The sequence below is a fragment of the Watersipora subatra genome, chromosome 1, assembly GCF_963576615.1.
Source record: "Watersipora subatra chromosome 1, tzWatSuba1.1, whole genome shotgun sequence".
NCBI classification, from domain to species: Eukaryota; Metazoa; Bryozoa; class Gymnolaemata; order Cheilostomatida; family Watersiporidae; genus Watersipora; species Watersipora subatra.
In genome coordinates this window covers 1,365,976-1,374,224 of record NC_088708.1, presented here as the reverse complement: position 1 = coordinate 1,374,224, position 8,249 = coordinate 1,365,976, and positions in this window count along the sequence as shown.

The following is an 8,249-nucleotide window of genomic DNA, read 5'->3' as shown; positions in this document are numbered from 1 at the left end:
ATGAAGGTATTACACCCAAGGGCTGATATCTACAGAGTATGAAGGTATTACACCCAAAAGCTGATATCTACAGAGTATGAAGGTGTTACACCCAAGAGCTGATATCTACAGAGTATAAAGGTATTACACCCAAGAGCTGATATCTACAGAGTTTGAAGGTATTACACCCAAGGATTGATATCTACAGAGTATGAAAGTGTTACACCCAAGGGCTGATATCTACAGAGTATGAAGATATTACACCCAAGAGCTGATATCTACAGAGTTTGAAGGTATTACACCCAAGGATTGATATCTACAGAGTATGAAGGTGTTACACCCAAAAGCTGATAACTACAGAGTATGAAGGTATTACACCCAAGAGCTGATAACTACAGAGTATGAAGGTATTACACCCAAGAGCTGATATCTACAGAGTATGAAGGTATTACACCCAAGAGCTGATATCTACAGAGTATGAAGGTGTTACACCCAAGAGCTGATAACTACAGAGTATGAAGGTATTACACCCAAGAGCTGATATCTACAGAGTATGAAGGTATTACACCCAAGAGCTGATAACTACAGAGTATGAAGATATTACACCCAAGGGCTGATATCTACAGAGTATGAAGGTATTACACCCAAGGGCTGATAACTACAGAGCATGAAGGTATTACACCCAAGAGCTGATAACTACAGAGTATGAAGATATTAAACCCAAGGGCTGATATCTACAGAGTATGAAGGTATTACACCCAAGAGCTGATATCTACAGAGTATGAAGATATTACACCCAAGGGCTGATATCTACAGAGTATGAAGGTATTACACCCAAGGGCTGATATCTACAGAGTATGAAGGTATTACACCCAAAAGCTGATATCTACAGAGTATGAAGGTGTTACACCCAAGAGCTGATATCTACAGAGTATAAAGGTATTACACCCAAAAGCTGATATCTACAGAGTATGAAGGTATTACACCCAAAAGCTGATAACTACAGAGTATGAAGGTATTACACCCAAGAGCTGATAACTACAGAGTATGAAGGTATTACACCCAAGAGCTGATATCTACAGAGTATGAAGGTGTTACACCCAAGAGCTGATATCTACAGAGTATAAAGGTATTACACCCAAAAGCTGATATCTACAGAGTATGAAGGTGTTACACCCAAGGGCTGATATCTACAGAGTATGAAGGTATTACACCCAAAAGCTGATATCTGCAGAGTATAAAGGTGTTACACCCAAAAGCTGATATCTACAGAGTATGAAAGTGTTACACCCAAGGGTTGATAACTACAGAGTATGCAGGTGTTACACCCAAGAGCTGATATCTACAGAGTATGAAGGTATTACACCCAAGAGCTGATATCTACAGAGTATGAAGGTGTTACACCCAAGGGCTGATATCTACAGAGTATGAAGGTATTACACCCAAGAGCTGATATCTACAGAGTATGAAGGTATTACACCCAAGGGCTGATATCTACAGAGTATGAAGGTATTACACCCAAGGGCTGATAACTACAGAGTATGAAGATATTACACCCAAGGGCTGATATCTACAGAGTATGAAGGTATTACACCCAAGGGCTGATAACTACAGAGTATGAAGGTGTTACACCCAAGAGCTGATAACTACAGAGTATGAAGGTATTACACCCAAGAGCTGATATCTACAGAGTATGAAGGTATTACACCCAAGAGCTGATATCTACAGAGTATGAAGGTGTTACACCCAAGAGCTGATAACTACAGAGTATGAAGGTATTACACCCAAGAGCTGATATCTACAGAGTATGAAGGTATTACACCCAAGAGCTGATAACTACAGAGTATGAAGATATTACACCCAAGGGCTGATATCTACAGAGTATGAAGGTATTACACCCAAGGGCTGATAACTACAGAGCATGAAGGTATTACACCCAAGAGCTGATAACTACAGAGTATGAAGATATTAAACCCAAGGGCTGATATCTACAGAGTATGAAGGTATTACACCCAAGAGCTGATATCTACAGAGTATGAAGATATTACACCCAAGGGCTGATATCTACAGAGTATGAAGGTATTACACCCAAGGGCTGATATCTACAGAGTATGAAGGTATTACACCCAAAAGCTGATATCTACAGAGTATGAAGGTGTTACACCCAAGAGCTGATATCTACAGAGTATAAAGGTATTACACCCAAAAGCTGATATCTACAGAGTATGAAGGTATTACACCCAAAAGCTGATAACTACAGAGTATGAAGGTATTACACCCAAGAGCTGATAACTACAGAGTATGAAGGTATTACACCCAAGAGCTGATATCTACAGAGTATGAAGGTGTTACACCCAAGAGCTGATATCTACAGAGTATAAAGGTATTACACCCAAAAGCTGATATCTACAGAGTATGAAGGTGTTACACCCAAGGGCTGATATCTACAGAGTATGAAGGTATTACACCCAAAAGCTGATATCTGCAGAGTATAAAGGTGTTACACCCAAAAGCTGATATCTACAGAGTATGAAAGTGTTACACCCAAGGGTTGATAACTACAGAGTATGCAGGTGTTACACCCAAGAGCTGATATCTACAGAGTATGAAGGTATTACACCCAAGAGCTGATATCTACAGAGTATGAAGGTGTTACACCCAAGGGCTGATATCTACAGAGTATGAAGGTATTACACCCAAGAGCTGATATCTACAGAGTATGAAGGTATTACACCCAAGGGCTGATATCTACAGAGTATGAAGGTATTACACCCAAGGGCTGATAACTACAGAGTATGAAGATATTACACCCAAGGGCTGATATCTACAGAGTATGAAGGTATTACACCCAAGGGCTGATAACTACAGAGTATGAAGGTGTTACACCCAAGAGCTGATAACTACGGAGTATGAAGGTATTATACCCAAGAGCTGATATCTACAGAGTATGAAGGTATTACACCCAAGAGCTGATATCTACAGAGTATGAAGGTATTACACCCAAGGGCTGATAACTACAGAGTATGAAGATATTACACCCAAGGGCTGATATCTACAGAGTATGAAGGTATTACACCCAAGGGCTGATAACTACAGAGTATGAAGGTGTTACACCCAAGAGCTGATAACTACAGAGTATGAAGGTATTACACCCAAGAGCTGATATCTACAGAGTATGAAGGCATTACACCCAAGAGCTGATACCTACAGAGTATGAAGATATTACACCCAAGGGCTGATATCTACAGAGTATGAAGGTATTACACCCAAGGGCTGATAACTACAGAGTATGAAGGTATTACACCCAAGAACTGATATCTACAGAGTATACATTCAAGAAAAGAGTGATGACAAAGCATAAAATCAATAGAGGATGTCATCATCCTGAAAAAAATTAGAACAGACTGAATAGAAATCACATACGTATGGACAGGTGATACACATACATATAGATAGGTGATAAACATCTGTATGGACAGGTGATAAACATATTTATGGACAGGTGATACACATATGTATGGACAGGTGATAAACATATGTATGAACAAGTGATAAACATACGTATGGACAAGTGATAAACATACGTATGGGCAGGTGATAAACATACATGTGGACAGATGATGAACATATGTATGGACAGGTGATACACATAATGTATGGACAGGTGATAAACATACGTGTGAACAGGTGATGAACATATGTATGGACAGGTGATAAACATATGTATGGACAGGTGATAAACATGTATGGACAGGTGATAAACATACATGTGGACAGATGATGAACATATGTATGGACAGGTGATACACATAATGTATGGACAGGTGATAAACATACGTGTGGACACGTGATGAACATATGTATGGACAGGTGATAAACATATGTATGGACAGGTGATAAACATGTATGGACAAGTGATAAGCATACATATGGACAGGTGATAAACATACGTATGGACAAGTGACAAACATATGTATGGCCAGGTAATAAACATACATGTGGACAGGTGATACACATACATATGGACAGGTGATGAACATGTAAATAAACCTACAGCCAAAACATACTGAACAACTAGAAGAGTGAATCGTATAGAAAGGTGAATCAGCAAGACAAGGCAGCTGCAATTACTGCAACATTTGAGAAAAAATGTAGAAGTAGAAATATCACATGCATGGCTGAAGAAGGCATGTCTAAAAGCACAAATAGAGGTCCTTATAACTGCAGGTCAAGGCCAGACTACTGAGTGTCGATTGACCAGAGGAACCAAAGTAACTGACGATGCCCAATGCTGAGAATGCAAATAAAAAGATGGAAGAATAAACTACACTGTATCAGGATACCAAGTGCTTGTTGGATAAAATATAAATACGAACACAACAACTTATGCAGGTATATTTATTGTATATTAGGTAAAGAACATAACATACAGTGAGCAACCTGTCAACTAGCGACCACAACCTGTCACAGAAAATGGGAAAACTGAGCCGTTATAACCTGTAAATTTACACCGATAAAGAAATTCGCGCAGAAATCCCAGCTATAATCGTTCAGGACAAAAAGACAAAGTAAGTCACTATCAGCAATACAGACTGCCTCATAGATACAAATGTCAACAGTAGAGAGCCTCATAGATACAAATGTCAACAGTAGAGAGACAGAAAAGATCATAAAACAGCAAGAAAATACGGCAAGTACGGAGAACAGTTTGTCTTCCCAGTAATTGGAGGGCTTAATGACCAAGACATGTTCGAGCCATTACGCAGTTGTCTTACAAGACTAGAATGTGTTCAGTTTACAAGAATCATTGCTGCTCGTTCCGCGTCTGCGACTCGCTGCAACACTCTGTCCCTAGAAAGGAGGCCATACCTCAGCAGCACTCAGAAAACAATAATAATGATAATAATAATACGTGTAGTTGTCAATAAGAAGAAGACTAGAATGGCTGGTTATAAATGTTGTTATACCAGGTGACCTCTGACCTCTGAGTGAAAGGAATACTGAGCCTTGAGATGGAGGTGAATCAAATATAGATCACAAGAGCGCTGGTCACATTACTAGTGATGGATGTGCTTGGAGTTGTCATCCCCTGAGTGACTAGATGAAGTACTTCATGTAGACCAGAAGAGACTGGACAACATACAATAAATTGCTCTACTGGTTGTAACAAATATCCTATGAAAGGAGCTCCATATCATATCTATGTTTTGGATGAATAACAGAATAACATTCAGCAAAAGCTCTGCAATAATTGAATATAATAATAATATTATTAATAATAATAACGGTAATAATAATGACCATCTAACTAAATCAGCTAATCAGTTAACATCCTTAGGAAGGTCGTGTCTATCCCTGCCCAGTGGAACTAGGTTGATGGCAGAAAACAGCCCCCCCCGCTCCAGCTGAGATAAAATCAATAATACTAATATCTATAACGATTCAAAAAGCAGCTCTATTCGAAACTGCCAGCTTTTAAGAACGACTCTTCACTATAAGGACTCATTAAAGTGAGATCTCTTTGACTTCAGGCTAAAGCCTCAGCTCACTTGCTACTAACAACCTGGATGTGAAGACACGTTCAATAATAATTATAATAATAGTAATAATAATAAAATATACCTGTTCAAAGCCACAAAAGTCCTGGTCAAAATTACACTTGTAAACTTTTTTATCCATAAGACAGAATCCCTCTGTTAAAGAGATGTCATCTATGGCTATAACAGCCTTTCTCCTTGACCCTTGAACTCCTCTGATACTTAGCTATAAAAACAACAGATGTAATGGAAATGGAATCGTCGTTTTCCTGCATCCACAAATATCAGCTGCTTATCTGAGTCATAATTCATAGATCTTGAGTTATATCTAACCTCTCTAGATTCTAGTAAATCTATCAGTAAACTTGACATGTATAGCTATTGTATTGACCAAAGTAGAAGGTGAGCTCTCAATGCATAAGTTACACTCTGTAAAAAAGGCAGCTGAAAGTATATTAAATCTGATGATGTATGTTTCCATGATTGTCTCCAAGCAGTCAAAATAGCATGAAACATGTTGTTTTGCTTTCCACTATGATAAAAGAGAAAACTTATAAACTCAGCCTATTTCTATTCAAATAAAGTATTTATTTAAGGTGTGTCAAAGAGTTAGAGAGTTGTCATCACATACTTCAACTCCTCCGCTGTTGCTAGCAGAGACCTCTACATTCGCTGTCCGCCGCCACTGAGACTCAGTGCTGCCGACAGCTTTCCAAAGGACCTGAACATCTGAGGTCGAGTCAGCCTGACTCGTTATTTCGAGGGAGTCAGAATCCCTAAGTATCGAATACCACAAGTTGAGACAGAAAGTACCGGACTTGAGCTGTCTTGTTATTGAAACATAACTGGGCGGAGTTCTTCCTCCATAGCTGTTTATTAGCAGATACTTTCCAGCTGTAAGCAAATGAAACCATTTATTATATTATCTTTCATACGATTATATTGCATTGTAGGCCATAATATTATATATTATATTGTATGTGTTCTATTATATTTTAATATATTACATGAATATGAACTTCATTTACAACCAGTGCATGAAGCCAATAAGGTCATAGAAATTATAATAGAATAATAAAGGTGATCGCTGTCAATGAAGGAAAGAATAAAATAGTGATTTGCTCATCATAGTAGTGCGGCAGCGAGTATTAAATGTGTCACTCAATCTTGTACAGTGACGCCTGGAGGACTGGCGAGTAAAGAGTAAGTGTTTGACCTTGAGCACACATTTTGCACACATCAACTCTAGATAGAGGCTTCGGTCTGTGATGTCTGCCATATACAGCCACTCTGTATAAGATTCTATCTATGGGTATATGATGCGGAGGCAGAGGCTCTGATGCCTCTCTAGTAGGATTGTGATGGTTGTGAAACACAGCTACGCCATCAGCAATACCGAGCTAGAATTTGTATTATATCAGATCATATTATACCGTATTATATTATATTATTTTATATCATATCATATTTTAATACAATATTTTATTATAGCATATTAAAATTAACTTGAATGCATCAAATTATGTTAAAGAGTAGAACAATATATATTATACCAATGATAGTATGTGATATTACTCTATGACAGAACTAATGACTCACTGTGAGTGCCTGACGTGTGGTCATAATTGACTCCAGTTCTCGATCCCTGGGCCACTCTCCAGCTCTTTGTTGAGAATCCACAAAGACTTCTGTCATCGAAATTACAGTTGACATAAAAGGCTTCCGATGCTAAAAAGAAAGCAATGTCATGCGCAGACAGTAGTAAATGACTACTGCAGACGAGAGAGGGAATTATGATAGAGAACATACACTGTATACACATGAGGAGAGCGAATAAAGGAACTATCAACATCACGCTTTGTTTACTGGTACCTGCTGGTACATGCCTCACCTTGACAAAGACAATGGAAAGCTAGTATAATTCCATAGATACTCGGATGACTGCTGTATAGAGAGGATGCCATTTGTGAACGCTGACAGTCAAAAATGAACTGACTTGTGGTCAGCTTTTCCATCTTCATTTATCTTCTGACAAGAGAATTGTATTGTTTTCTTATCTCAATGTCCTCGCCATTCATAATATCTATTTATCAAACAATCACCGGTCAGAAATTAAACATTTCAGCCCATGAACTATAGCAGACATCAGTAGCCTGCTTGCTGTCTGCTTGCCAATTTATAAAAATCTATTTTTTTCTGAATTCAAATGTTATACTTTACTACAATTTTACACCAACACTAATTGGTTATTAATTGCAAGCATATTTACATTATATCATTTATCATATTATTAACATATCATATTATATATTATATCATTTGAATAAATTGGTTTTTTTTAGATAATTTTAGTAGCTCAGACTATAAATTATCAATAACTATCAGCAACCCTTTCCATTATTATACTCGGATTTCCAACCACCTCTCATACCATATCTCAGTCGCAATTCTAATTCTTACAGGTACTGAGATAATGGCTTATCTTTAACAAATTGGGATGCGTTATATAATATATAGATTTCTCTTGTCTTTATCTCATAATGGTCTGGTGTTACTGAAGAGTCATGAAGGAAGGTATTTACAATTACGCCAATGAATGAGGTAAGCTACACTGATATATGTTCCTACCATATGTAATTAAACCATTTTAAACTATTGGATCTTTTCACCAGGGTACGTTACCTGATGATCCCTGTAAATCCTAGAGACAGAGAGCACACCTTAACATATTCA